The following is a 16,179-nucleotide window of genomic DNA, read 5'->3' as shown; positions in this document are numbered from 1 at the left end:
GATGTATGCCTATAAAGCTTTAGCTCATGGGTTGCGCCTGCCATATTTTAATGCTGATCAACTTTATGCTTTTAATGAATTCCTAAAAACAATAAATTCTCAGATCATCAATTTTGTAGCAATCGAATAATTCGATTGCGTCTGTCTATCAGTTTTGAATATTCATACAAAATATCAGGTCGTGCTTTTTGCTCATATTTTGATTAGTAAATTCTTGAATCGAGTCGGATAGATAGATAGATAGATAACTAGAGAGAGAGAGTTGGGGGGGGGGTCCCTCAGCTACTTGTCCTCGCTTATTTGTTATTATTTGTTATTATGCTCATGTTGTGAGAGCTTTGTGTTTTCACATTTTTTTCTTTTTCAACCTTTTTATTGTCTCGGAGCTTCCCTCTATTTCTTTACACTATATAATGTAGTCCTTTTTACCTCATTGTTTCAATCATTGGCGGCGGAAGCCCCAAATTTTAGGAGGGGACAACCTAAAAAATTTTGACAAGCAAAAAAATAAAAGGCTCTCAACCCAAACATTTTAGGGGGGGACGTAGGAAAATAAATTGACAAGCAAAAAAAAAAAAAAAAAGGTCAACAACAAATTTAGGGGGGGAACGTCCCCGCTTCCGCCGTCTATGGTTTCAATTCTTTTTTTGTTCTCATTTCAATGAAAACATCATTATTAAACTGACGTAGAAGACTTTATTACGAAATTTTGACATTGTTTTGTTTCATTTGTTTGGCTTTCTTTTTGTCTTCTTCTCATCTTCTTTTTCTTCTTACTTTTCCCTTTCCTTATTTTCTCTTCAGTATTTCATTTTATGAGGTATCCGCCAATTTATACAACACCAAGCATATAGAGGCGGATAATCAGTGAGGGAGCATGACGGTGTGCCGCTCTAAAAAAAAGGAGGAATATTGGAAGAAAAAAAAAAAAGAAGGGATGGGGGGAAAAATAAAGAAAAAAAAAGATGATGATGGCAATGATGATGATGAAAATTATCTTGGTGATGATGATGGTTGTGGTGACGGTTGTGGTGATGATGATGGTGATGCTAATGATAGTGGTGATGATGATGATGACGAGATGTAATTTTGTTATTTTGTCTTTGAAAAAAATTAAGTAGTGCAAAGTTGAATTCATTTAAAGTTTATTATGAAAATAGCAGAAAAAAAATTGGTATGCGTTCGAGGAAAATCCATCCCCCACCAATCTTTTTCAAAGGTAAGATTTTTTTTTGCCCGGGGGGGGCACTTCCATTCACGAGTGGATACCATGCGCGACCATGGGGTCTCGAAAAGCACCCTAAACACGTAATTTCCATATTCTAAAAATGCACCCCTTAACAAGTATTGGCGTGTGAAACCCTACCCTTAACAAGTATTGGAAACAAAACGATACTCTTGGCAAATATTCCCTGAAATGAACCCCTAAACAAGTACAGGAATGTTTTATTGTTACGGGTCCTTCGGTCGTCGGCTTTACCTTATTTGGTTTAGTACGACCCCACCTTCTACACCTCGCGCAAATCGGACTCTAAACACGAAGTGTTGGAGCAAAAAGGACATCCTTTACAAAACATTTTGATTTTGTTTTATCATCCCCGCAAATTAGACCCTAAACACGACGGTTTTCCTAGCGAATTAATAGATACCCTTTTTTTGTTATTTTTGTGTTTTTGACACCCTTATCACGTTACGTAGGTAACGTGCCCTATCGTTAAAAGGACATCCTTTTTCTTTTTTTTTGGTCGCGCATGGTATCCACTCGTCAATGTAAGTGGCCCCCCCCCCCCCGGGTTTTTTTGTGACGGCGTAGGCCTTTGCAAGCAGCTATTATTATGGTAAAAAAGTAAATGAAATGTCAAGAAATACATGATAATGATTTTTATGGTACATTTAGTACATCAATTCATACTTGTTATCAAAAAGAAAAAAGTGGGTCGTTACGGACCATTAAAAATGGGAAATTTGGGCATTTTATATTTAGGATAGAGCAACTGCTCGTTATAGACGTCACAATAAATCAAGCATTCTAAATTCTATCAACTCCATTTTTTGTCAAATAACACCTTCATCGATATTTTGAAACGATGTTTCTCATATTTTCATCATCTTTTTATCAGGGTGAAATTCCCCTTTAATTTACAAAACAGATTCGCAAACAATATCAAGAGTAGTGCAGGCAAGGGTGGAAATCTAAGGTAGGGGACCAGGGGCTGGAAAACAGGCAAAAAAAAACAAAAACAAACTAACAAAAAAAAAAAAAAGGAAGGTTTATCACCCCCAAAAGAAGGTCGTCTCGTCCAAAATACATGTTTTACTTCGATTTAAATGATGTAGGCCTATTTCTTTCCATCATATATAAAAGAACAAAAATAGTAGGGGGACATTTGATAATGTGCCCCTACTATTTTGGGTTAGGGGGAAGTGTCCCCCTGGGATTTGCGCCCATGTGGGTGGGGGGTGTTGCACCTCCTTTCGGAATCATGGAACAGTGTGAATAGTCGCTGTGATTTCGATCTCATACCTATAAAAAAAATAGAACAGAAGAACGCCTTGACCACAGGCCAAAATGCCTAACAATTTTTCCGCGGCATTAGCGACTCTCGTAAGGGGCGCTCCATTTATAAATAAAGTTGCACGTGTAGCTGTCTATGGCGACAGAATCTATCGCAGAATTGAAGCCAGAAGCGTGGGAATTTTCAAGAAAATTCAAGAAAAGAACCGGTGAGTACCGATTTAACAGTACTAATCTAATTAGTTACATGTATTGAATTATAAGAATATTCAATTTTTCGTGAAACAAAGCTTAGTTCTAAGCTAGGGCGGCCCAAATGCGCGTGAGTGGAGTCCCAGTTTCTTAACACGGGTAAGTATTGCGTTGTCGCCTAGAGTGCAACACACTTGTTCACTGCAACCATCCTGCCTGTGGGGAATCTACAGGTAGGACTATGGTAAGCCAATGCTGTACATATCACACACTTTGAAAAATCATTAAAATATCACTTTTGTGACCAAAATTTCTGATTTTCATACAGTTGCAATTTATTTTTCATTAGTTATTTGGAAATAATTTTTGTATTCACCATATTTGTGTGTACGCCCTCTATTGGTGGAAAGTAATATGGCAAGAAAATTTCCATTTTTCAATCTCTATATTTAATTAAGAAAAAAATAATTTAAAGAATTAAATTTACATAAGAGCCACATTATATGATTAATAGTTGTATTGGAAACTAACAGTGTTAGAAAATCAAGCATTTGTCCCATAGAAAAAGAGAAAATAAGCCCAAATTGCCACCCTTTATTTTGCCACACATGGAGATGTAACTGAGAACAAGGTTATATTATAACCTTGTTCATTGAATGAGTGGTACAACACATGATTTCTAATCTATCATGGCTTGATTTTTCTGTGCACGGCGGCATGTAATGGACCCTTGGTCGGAAGTCAGTGCTGGAGTTCAGAGGCTGTGTAACGTTAACGTTAGATTGTATGTGGTGGTATGGCGAGAAACCAGTGATGTATGTAGACTCTTCACTAGTCGCAGAGATGCCTAGTTCAAAGACCAGCTATGCGTCACAACTGGGCGTTGTGGCGTGCACCTGTAATCCAAGCTGTGGGGAAGTTACAAATTGATGCAGAGGTTCGAGCCCTGGTCACGTCTTTCGGATGGTGACGTTTAAGGTCGGTCCCAGACGTAAATAATCATATCTGATTGATACACGTCTGACAAAACTCAAACACGTTCACTGCTACCACCCTGCCTGTGGGGAATCTACAGGTAGGACTATGGTATGCCAATGTTGTCCAGAGCACACACTTTAAAAAGTCATTAAAATATCACTTTTTTGACCAAAATTACTAATTTCCGTACAGTTGCAATTTATTTTTCATTAGGAACTTGGGAATAATTTTTGTATTCACCAGAGTGCTCAAAAACTTGTATTTTGGGCATATTTTTGTGTACGCCCTCTATTGGTGGAAAGTAATATGGCAAGAAAATTTTCATTTTTTGATCTCTATTTTTAATGAAGAAAAGAATGATTTAAAATATCAAATTTAAATAAGAGCCAAGTTGTACAAATAATAGGTGTAATGAAAACTGTCAGTGTAAAAACATCAAGCATTTGCCCCAAACAAAAAGAGAAAATCAGCCAAACATTGCCATCCTTATTTTGCCACACATGGAGATATAACTGAGAACAAGGTTATATTATAACCTTGTTCATTGAATGAGTGCTATGCGTGAGATTTTCTGTGAATCTGAGTGAGATCACAGACATTGTGTGTATGGAGATAGGCTGTGATACTTGCGTGAGACAGAGATTTGAGGGGATGAACAAGAGTCCAAAATGCTTGAGTCTCACGCATAATGCGTGAGACTCAAGCATTTGGTAGCTCTGTAGTCGCTATGTAGGCATTTTTCCGGAGATCGCCTTTGCCCACTCGAAGGCAATCTCCGTAAAAATACCTACAAAGCGACTAGTGAAGAGTCTACACACGTCACTGGTTTCTCGCCACACCACCACATAGGATGGGGGGGTCGGGTGTCCGGACACTTTATATTTTTGAAGCCTTCTTTTTTGTCTTTGGATTACACTAAAAATATGAATTCACTAGTTGTAATCATCTATTTTGTTCTCTTTAATGTTTCCTAACATATTGTTCTAAAAACTGATGAAACTTCGCTTGTAATTTTTTTCCAAAGGACTTTCTAATATCAGGGCCGTCGCCAGGGGGGGTGCGGAGGGTGCGAACGCACCCCCCTTCAGAACCAAAAAAAAAAAAATTAAAAAAAATAACAAAAATAACAAAAACAAAAACAAAAAAAAACAAAACCGGAGGGGGGTAGGGATACTTGAGGGCTCATTTGAAAAAAAAACGTTGTTTTTTGTGTTTTTGTGTTTTTTTTCATAAAAAGCACCCCCCCCCCCTAGAAAAAAGCTGGTGACGGCCCTGTAATATTGATCGTCCGGACACACAACAACTGGGTCACCCATGGGTTCATATCATCTCGCGTGCGAAGGAATATCAGTCATATGCATGCGAGACACAACACTTCCAAAATACAGTGGGGCTTTTGCCCACATAAAATATGTATGGTTTGGTATTCTACATCCTGCTAAGACACTTCCCGAATCATTTAGATCCTTCCGTGACTTCTTGAAGTTTCTTTCTAAAATATGTATATTTTCTTGATCTTTAGTGAAGATTTCACGGAGATAGAAATCGATCAGCGTGGATATCAATTTTCTCCTGAAGAGGGCGCGCGATTTATATTCATATCAAAGACACGACAAGGGAAAGAATAGGCACCTACACTATTTTACATGCATATCGACGCAAGGCATTACGCGAAGTCCGTGAAATGTCCAATCTTTTCATTGTATAGACTTTGGTATACCGTATATGTATTATTGACGTTCGTTAAAGCTTGTCCTGCTGGTTTTTTCCAGGCACGTATATTATTTTCTTTTTTTTTATTAGTCATCTTTTTAAATTAATTGCAAATAAGTGTTATCATCACCAATAATAATCTTTAATTATGTTTTTGAAGGTATTTCATTTATTGGTGCCCAAAATTAGTAAATTAATCATAAGAATTGCGCATTCAAAGAATTTAGACACAGTTATAAAATTACTGAGGAGCTGAATCAAGGTTTTGAAATCATTAGCGCCACCAACAGGCTTCCTTGTATTTCTGTAAAAGAGACAAGCGAAGTCACTATCGAGGCTGAGGTAAACGAAATTTGCTCTTTTGGTAATGATTATTATTTTAAATTCTATTTATATTTGTTTAATCTATTGCTACTTACTGGCAAGAGCCCCGGTGCGTAGCGAGAAGGAGTTTCGGCAAATATTACTTCAGCAATGAGGTGATGTTTGCCGACTACTTCGAAATCCAGGGTCAAACACGGTCCATTGTACGAGACTAACCTCGTACAATGTGTGAGTGCAACTGGGTATACAATCTACACACAGAATGAATCACACGTAAGTGTTACTATAGCATATAACTCACATTTAGCCAGCCACACAACCCACATGGTAAATTCTCTACTCGCTGCGCAAACGAAGCTTGGCTAAACTCTGGCAGAAATCTCTCACAGAACTGTCAAAATTCACGGTTCATACTCATGGAAGGCTCTTATAATGTCCATATTTCCTAAAATTGGAGTAACTCTTTCATTTGTAAGCAGTAAAAGGAGAAATTTTCACTTCTGTTTTGGTTAAAACAGATCGGGTTTCGGGTGAGCCAAAAAGAAACTGATAATTAATTATGATGATAGTTTTAGCTTTCTTCCTCTGTTTCCTTCCTATCTTTCTTTCCTTCTTTCTTTTCAATATTACTTTGTTTCATCCCTCTCTTCTTTCATTTTTTTGTTACTGTCTTTCTTTTTTAATTTCCTTTTTTTTTCTTTAATTCGTTCTTTCATTCTTTCTATCCTTTTAAAAAATATTTTTCTCTATTTCTTTTTCTCTCTATTTCTTTCTTCCTTCCCTCCCTCCTTCCTTTCTTTTTTTTGATATTCTCTTTTTTTAATTCTTGAGTCCATCCATCCTTTATTCATCTCTTCTTTCTTTCCTTAATCTTTTTACCCTTTTCTTTCCTTCATTCTTCGTTACTTTCTTTGTTTCTTTCTTCCATCCATCATTTATTTACCCTTGTTGTTTTTTATTTCTTCCTTCTTTCAGCATTTTCTCTCTTTCTTACATTCATTCCTTCCTTCTGTCTTGTTCTTTCCTGTTTCCCTTTGTTAAATCTATACTTTTACCTTTCCTTTTTTTTACTGCTTGCTTCCTTTCTCTCCTTCATTCCTTCCTTTCTTTGTCTCTCGGTCTTTCTTTTTTTCTTTCATCTATTCTTTTACCTTTTCTTTTTTTATTGCTTGCTTCTTTCTTTCATTCCCTTCCTTTATTTATTTATTTCTTTCTATCATTTTACCTTTCCTTTATTTCTTCCTTAATTCCTTTCTTCCTTCTTTCAATCCTTCCTCTCTTTCTTTCTTTTGTCCTTCTTTCCATCTCTCATTTACCCTTTCCTTTTTATTGCATCTTCTTTCTTTCCTTTACTACTTTCTGGATTTGTTATTTCTTTCTGTATTGCTTGCTTCACTTCTTTCCTTCATTTCTTTTTCTATTCTTTCTTTCATTCTTTTTTTCATTCTTTTTTCTTTCTTTTTTCTTTCTTTCTTTCTTTCTTTCTTTCTTATTTTTGTTCCTTCTTTATTCCTTCCTTTCCTTCTTTAGTTCTTTCTTTTTTTCCTTCCTTCATATCTATCCTTTCTTTACCTTTTCTTTTTTCTTCCTTCTTTTCTTTCTTTCTTTCTTCGTTTCTGTCTTGCTTTCTTTTTGTCCTTCATTCTTTCATTTTATTTGGGGGTGGACGAAAGGCTAGAAAAATAAACTGGCGCCTTTTTTTTAATGTTTTCTTTATTTTGGGGACCAGTAGATTTTAGGTTCGGACCAGTAAAAATTTGAAAAACTGGGTATCTACTGGTCCGACATAGATAGGTTGATAGGTTGAACCAGTAGAAAAAATGGGTTAGTGTGGAGCCCTGTCATATATTTTATTAATTTTTTTTTTGGGGGGTGGTTGAGGGGTATTTCTTTTCTTGTTCTGATAAATTACAGTCCACCGAGTGGTGTATTTTCGAATTTCTTTAGTTACAAGAGAATTATGTATATTTAGAAAAAAATATTACTATATATTTTAGTATATTTTGCTTGTCGGAATCAAAATTTGTGTGACCCTTTCTTTAATTCCCATGCTTGCCAGTGAATATCATGAAAAAGGAAAACAATATTGCATGAAGAACATTATTTACAAAACTTATCGATTTATAAGATTTGGGCATTCTGATGATAATTGATAGTTGGTGTTAGAAACAATTGTAATAATTTAGACTTCAGGGTCACAAAATATGATTCAAACATTTTTTTTGGGGGGAGGGGTGTGTTCATGCATGATGCAGATAACCAAGATTAATTAAATTTTTTGCTGATTACCATTTATTTTTATTTTTTTCATCTATAGATAATTTGCCAGTGACTGGAATATATACAGTGCAATTTGTTTTGTAATTCATTTAACAAGAAGAAAATATAATCTTGTTTTTTTCAAATTCACAAAGCTGTTACTACTACATCAATTTGGAAAGTTATGAACATAAATAGATAAAGACAGTTTTGATTCCTTTGTCAATCATGTAACGCAAGATTGCCAGCTTATGCAGTTTGCACATTGGAAAGTAAAAGAATTACAATTAATCCTTCTTAAAATTATTTTTCCCCTGAACAGATATATTTAATCATGGCTGACTTCATTGGTGAACACTGCAAACAAGCTGGAATCATGATATGGTTATTAACCCTTTCATCTAGGTAGTAGACTTGTTAAGAGGTTGAACGCTGCATTTTTGAGTACAAATGTCCCACTTGGCACAAATGTTCCTTGAGTCAAAAGAAAAAGATTCATCCAAAGAGACACGCTGTATCTATGCAAATAAGCAAGTAATTTGCATAAATTTGCATATTATGTCAATATAGGAAAAACAAGTAATTCAGAATAAATATTTCACCAAAATTGCCCTAAAATTGGAAATAAAGACTTAGGGTAAGACAGGGAAGAAAACTGTCATAAAATAATTGGGCTATCCTTGTTTATTATTACCTAATTTACATAAATTATGCAAATTATAATTTAAAAAAGAGTATTTTTTTAAGAATCCTGAACTGTTTTAGAAATAACGGCAATTAATACGAAATGTCAACATTCTACATGAAAGAGAATATATTAGCGAAAACATCGATATGTTTCATGACAGTATTAGTGTCTTAATTTGCTTAGAAAGAGGGCAAATATGTCAAAATGTATGACGTGATATTGCGCTAAAACGAGACCAAAACATCCTCTATGTCACAGTCACACTCACGAATCGGACAATAAAGCGATCAATGGTATGTCATTCGAGATAACACAATCTCAACACAATAGCTTCCATCGGCTTCTCGTATCGCTTTTGTTGGTGTGTCTGCCACATCGTAATCTGTGATACACACGGGCAAAATGCATTTCGGTATCGGTAAAACACTATTAATTTTGTTTTATTTGTTTCTCTTAGAAAATTTACAGGAGACATTGCTTTGCAGGTTACTGCTTAAATGAAGCTCTGGCACATGAATCCTGACGAATGTAACCTACCTCAATCCATATTTTAACTTTGTTAAAATATATATCTTTTGGAGACCCCAAAGTGGCAAAACTGCATCTCCCCGGCATTCCCGCTACTTTACAAAACCAGTTTGACTTGTATTATCTACTTGGAAAACAGATGTATGAGACATCAGACAACATGATTCCTGAAAAAAAATATTTTTGTTTATTTAAGCCAACGGGAGCCTTTCGAATTTACCCCATCCCCTCTCCGTATTTCGACTTTAAATACAAAAAATATCTTGTTTTAAAGCCATCGGCAAGGCAAATTGCGTTTTTTTGTTATAATAAAGCAACTTTTATATCTATATCTTTATATTTACATTCATCATTATTGATATTATTATAATTATTATTAATATTATTGTTATAATTATTATTACTATTATTGTTCGGCCGTTTGTAATAGTGCTCTAGCACAGTAAAGGCTATAACCCAACAGGAGCATGCCTAGGATACCCTTTCCCTTTTTGGTTTTATGTATTAAAAAATAATTTATTGTCTTTAGAACTCTTAAAAGATTACTTTTGTTTGTATTGATACCTTGGAATAGATTGAGGAGAAAATACTCTTCAATTGACATGTAGAGGAGCTGTGGTAAATTGAAGAACAGCCACACGGCCCTTTATTGATTCCACTCTATGTTGAATTTAAATATTTTGAGAGCCCAATCGGAAGAAAGATACATTTCTTCTGTGACGTACCGTGGGCCACGGCAATGGGGGGGGGCACCAGCAAAAAAATCGAGTCACTTAGAGAGCGAAGCGCGCTAAGTTTTTAGGTATACTGACCTAACAGCAACATTTTAAGGACATGCAGTGCTATTAAACGGATATGTATCTCACTGATTGAATAATGTGAGCGCGAAGCGCGAGCTGAACATTTTTTATATTCAGACCTAAAAAGGGGCATTATAAGCAATTTTTTGTAATCATGATATGTACCTGCCTCGCTATACTATGCGAAGCACGAGCTGAAATTTTTGTATATATTGACCCAAAATGGGGAATATATTTTGGGAATCCATTAAGATTATACATATATCAGCAAAGTCATCTAATGCTAGTACCAACCTTTGTTGATTTTGTTACAATTGCATATAAACACATTAAGCATTTTTTGGAGACATGGTAATCATGATTATCATACGCATCTCACTAATCAAATACTGCGAGTGCGAAGCGCGAGCTGAAAATTTCGGAAATTCAGACCTAAAGAGGGGCATTCTAAGTCTTGTTTGTTTGCAGGAATTCACTAAGACTGTACGTATTTCATTAACCAAATGATGCGAGCGCGAAGCGCGAGCTGAAAATTTTTGATATCGAGATCAGAAAACTAGACATTTTAAGGACTGATTTTAGAAATTCATTGAAGACTAGACATCTCACCAAATAACTAATGCGAACGTTAGCACGGACAGGAAATGATTTATATTAGACCTTAAATAGGGCAATCAATTTAAGTAGTCATAAAAAATAGCAAATGTCACTACATGAAAAAATTATGACTCGAATTGCGAGGTAATGTATTTGGTGTACAGTATTGATTTGAAAACAGGAGGTTTTAGTACATCAGGATTATTTATCTCTTTAAACGGTATATGCCAGCACCAGGAACAATAAAGTCATAGGCCCTGTGAGCAAATAATGTTTCATAAAGTTTGAAAAAATGCTTTTTCATGTAATATAACATAATTATAATATAATATAACATTTATAATGAACATAATTTCTTCTTACCCCACTACGTTTCTCTTCCTATCTCCCGCTTTTTCTTCCTTTCCCCCTTTTTTTGGCCAGCCGATTGGGGGGCACGTGCCCCCCCCCATGCCCCCGTAGTTACGCCACTGTTTCTACTACACACAGTAAAGCCTCTTTGCGTTCTCCTCTTGAAAAAAAAACATAGAAGGCATTGTTTTATTTCTCATAATATAAGTTCGTGTACGTGACGGTGGCCTGTCGAAGTTGCCAAAAAACCGTTTATTTTGTTTTGACAATATATATTTAGAATATCGTCTAAATGAAGCCCTCATCTGGAAAAGGGCACTTATTAAAGGCAGCATCTACATTATATAGAGGAGGCCTTGGCACTTGGAAGAGGCTGAAGCTTGTTTGATTTCTTGGGACCAAAATTTTACATTGAACCTTTTTCGTTTTTCAAATTTACATCAATACATTTTACAGGAAATAAACAAAAAGGATTGCACTACAAAATGATTTTTTTGGGTTACGTTTCTTTTTCGTTTTGTCACATCTGCCGGAATTCCAGGGGGTGCTATCTATCGAGAATAACACACGCAGCACATTTTGCTTGTCAAATATATTTTCGTCAAAATGACCTTTAATTTTTAGGTAATAGCGTTTCATTTTTTTGCTTGTCAAATTTTCCAGACCCTTGTCCCCCTACCTTTTGGGAGAAATTTCCGCCCCTGATACAAAGAGAAGTAATCTTTTAAGAGTTCTAAAGACAATAAACTATTTTTGAATACATAAAACCAAAAGGGAAAAGGGTATCCTAGGCATGCTCCTGTTGGGTTATAGCCTTTACTGTGCTAGAACATTATTACAAACTGCAGAACAATAATAATAATAATAATAACATTAATAATATTAATATAGATAAATATGAAATATAGATATAAAAGTTGCTTTATTATACCAAAAACGCAACTTGCCTTGCCGGTGGTTTTTAAACACGATATTTTTTATTTAGTGTCGAAATACAGAGAGAGGATGGAGTAAATTCGGAGGGCTCCCGTGGACGTATAGGCTTAAATAATAAAAAAAAACTCTCTTCAGGAAACATGTTCACTGATGTTTCATACATCTGTCTTTTCCAAGTCGATAATACAAGTCAAACTGGTTTTGTAAAGTAGCGAGAATGCTGCGGGGGAATGCAGTTTTGCCACTTCGGGGTCTCCAAAAGACATAAATTTTAACAAAGTTAAAATATGGATTGATGTGGGGTACATTCGTCATGATTCATGTGCCAGAGCTTCATTTAAGCAGTAACCTGCAAAGCAATATCTCCTGTAAATTTTCCAAGAGAAACCAATTAGAAACAAATAAAACAAAATTAATAGTGTTTTACCGATACCGAAATGCATTTTGCCCGTATGTATCACAGATTACGGTGTGGCAGACACACCAACAAAAGCGATACGAGAAGCCGATGGAAGCTACTGTGTTGAGATTGTGTTATCTCGAATGACATACCATTGATCGCTTTATTGTCCGATTCGTGAGTGTGACTGTGACATAGAGGATGTTTTGGTCTCGTTTTAGCGCAATATCACGTCATACATTTTGACATATTTGCCCTCTTTCTAAGCAAATTAAGACACTAATACTGTCATGAAGCATATCGATGTTTTCGCTAATATATTCTCTATCATGTAGAATGTTGACATTTTGTATTAATTGCTGTTATTTATAAAAACAGTTCAGGATTCTTGAAAGAATACTCTGTTTTAAATTATAATTTGCATAATTTATGTAAATTAGGTAATAATAAACAAGGATATCCCAATTATTTTATGACAGTTTTCTTCCCTGTCTTACCCTAAGTCTTTATTTCAAATTTTAGGGCAGTTCTGTTGAAATATTTATTCTGAATTACTTGTTTTTACTATATCGACATAATATGCAAATTTATGCAAATTACTTGCTTATTTGCATAGATACAGCGTGTCTCTTTGGATGAATCTTTTTCTTTTGACTCAAGGAACATTTGTGCCAAGTGGGACATTTGTACTCAAAAATGCAGCCGTAAGCCCTTTTTTTGCAGTTAACAAGTCTACTAAGGTGGATATATTTCAAAAGGAATAATTGTAGAATTAGTTCAGTTATCGAGCAAAGGATATAGTCGGGCTTCTATGTACAAATGGATCCAAAAAAATTTTCTGACCATTGGACATCTCCAAAATGTAGTAGCTTGATTCCTTCAATGCATTTGTGCATGCAAGAACAAGCTAAGGGAATGAAGAAAAACAAAATCAAGATGTTTTGTTCTTGTTGGTTAATGTTTTATTAATTTCATTCTGCCCCTATCATCACAGCTTTCTGCTTAAAAAATTTGTTTTCCCTGCCGCTGCCACTTGACAAATTGTAATGGAGAAGGGGAATGACACACTCCCCATTGAAATTGTGAATCTGGATTTTTGTTCACATACATGGATCAATTTTTGGGGAAGGAATTAATATGGGCGGGATCCGGCGGAACCTGATGGCACCGCTCTAAATATGCACTTGTCTTGAAAATCAGACCGCCGTGGGATCCTGATCACATCGTACGCACTCTAAAAGGGCCATGGCAGGCAGCATCATGCTGTAGGGCAGTATGCTACATGATCGCGATCCTTTTTGGCTGCTCGCACGGACGGGATACGGGTGCTGCATGCGCAGAAGCCTGCTTCTATTTAATTTTCATGGCAATGCATTGCTTTCTTTCATGTTTTTTTCTCATGGTACTCAAGCTTTATTACAATCAAAGTGCTTCCCCCCTCTTCATGTTCATAATCATAAATGGCCCTTATGTTGATGGGCCTATATTTCTGAATCTCACTACTCGTCTCTCGATCATTAATCCATTTCTCTCCTCTTTTCTCCGCCACTCCAAGTATTTGACTTTTTTGGTAACATTACAATACTCATTCTGTGACTGTCATTCCCTTTGTAATCATTTTTCAAAGGCATGTATATATTTGATGTTTCAGTTTTTGTCAAATAACCAGTAAAAAAATTGGTCTTAACTAAGACCCTAAAATGGATCATATTAGCCTTAATTAAGGCCCAACGATGAACCTCTGGCCTTAGCTGAAGTCCGACAATGGATCACATTGGCCTAATTAACATAAGGTTATTTTACTGTATGTAACACCAGGGATTTTGGTCTAAAAATAAATTAAACTAAATCCCCAGGTTAAATCCTATCCCACATTTCATTCATTCTTTCATATTTACAATACATTAACTATCTGCTCTCCTTACTTGACCACAGGCAAAGTTCCTTTGAAAAAAAAAGCAGTGTACTAAATAGAAATTCTATCATTCTTTTCATAAATTTCTGACCATTTAACTCATTGAAATATCATTAGTTCTTCACAAGTTAAAATTTTGTATTCTGTCTTTGGTCAATGTTAGTTATGTTTGCATTCAGTATATAGGGGAGAGTGGAGTAGATAAGGCCACTTGTGAGTTTTCATCTAACTGCTCAAGAATGCCATTGTAAAAGGATTCATGTGTATTTGAGACAGTTCCTTTTATAGCAAAGATCGAGAGCAAAGACAATGTATCATAGCCCAAAGCACATGGCCGCAAGAAGCACAAATGCAACATTACCTGTGAATTGATTGCCATTTTTAAAGCAGCATCTCCACTTTTTAGAGGAAAGTACTGTAACTACCCAGGGGCCACGGAACGGTTTTCAAAGAGGGGGGCTGAACATGCAAAAAATCACAATCCTATGGTCATTTTTACATTTTTGTACACGGTTTTGGAAAAAAGTGGGGGGCTGAAGCCCCCCCCCCCCCTTCCGTGGCCCCTGCTACCCAATTATGTGCATTTACTAAAAGGTCAAGTCCACCCCTAAAAAAGATGATTTGAATAAATAGAGAAAAATCCAACTAGCAAAATGCTAAAAATATCATTGAAATAGGTTGTACAATAAGAAAGCAATGACATTTTAAAGTTTAGCTTATTTTACACAAAACAGTAATATTGTATACACATCTCAGTGACAAGCAAATTACAGTCAATGATGTCCATCACTCACTATTTCTTTTGTTTTTTATTGTTTGAATTATACAATATTTCATTATTTACAGATTTGACAATTGGATCACCTTGACTGAACCTTATAGTATTAAAACAGTGCTGATTCCACATGTTCAGGGAGGAATTACGCTTTAATTGTATCACTTGACGATGCAATGAGGAAAAAATTAGAATATTTCATGTCATATAATGAAATACAAAAGAAATAGTGAGTAGATGATGTCATTGGTCTCCTCATTTGCATACCGACCAGGATGTGCAGTGTTTCATGAAATTAAGTGAACGTTTTAAATGTCATAACTTTCTACATCCGATTTTGATAAAATTTTCAGTGTTAAATGCTTTTTGGATCAAATCAACAGATGGTTGAGGTGAATTTGTCCTTTAAAATTCTCATTTATTTGTGTAGTTAAAGCACTATTTAGCATTTCAGTTCTGTGAGAAATTTCACCAACTTCCCTCTTTATTTCTGACTGGATCCCTATGAACTAAAAATGCGTGATGGGGCAAATAAGGCCCCCTGACAAAAATGTAGTATTCAGTATATGATTTAGGGCTGTTATCGTTAAGAAAATTCTCTGTCGATATGGCACTAAAAATATCTTACCAACATTGATATCATTCCACAAAAGAACTTAATATGCATTTCTTTATCCATTTAAGCAATGTCACATACTTGTGTTGCTAAAAATGTGTATCTGCCACTGTACCAAGAACACTTTAAAATCCATGTTCATGGGATGTAAATGATTACATAACATCTGTTTACCAACATATTTAGCATAAATTCATTCTAACCTTTCATGTAATTTGCATTATTTTAGAGTTGGATGGATGAAGTTTTATCGTTATTTTGGGGGCTTTTTGAACATCGTTCTGAGAAGCCAATGTCTTTCGCCTATACGCCATTTTTATATCATGCTGTAGATCTTTCAACATAGAGGACAGCAACACACAGTTGTGTGCTGTCTTCTACACTTACACTGGTTGGTACTTCGCTAAAATTGAGCTTGCGCTTGTGATGAAATCAAGTGGAGGGCAATTACATGTACATGTATGTAATGTTCAAATTGTCATGATTATACTGAAGTGGGGGTGTGGCGAGTAAGTATTCGTGTTTTGTTGAGATTTAGGAGTAATTTCTATTGCTATTCTGTGCAGTTTGAGGAAAAAATATGTTTTCCATG

This window comes from Lytechinus variegatus, chromosome 15 (genome assembly GCF_018143015.1).
Source record: "Lytechinus variegatus isolate NC3 chromosome 15, Lvar_3.0, whole genome shotgun sequence".
Lineage (NCBI taxonomy): Eukaryota > Metazoa > Echinodermata > Echinoidea > Temnopleuroida > Toxopneustidae > Lytechinus > Lytechinus variegatus.
Note: the sequence above shows the minus strand (reverse complement) of the source record.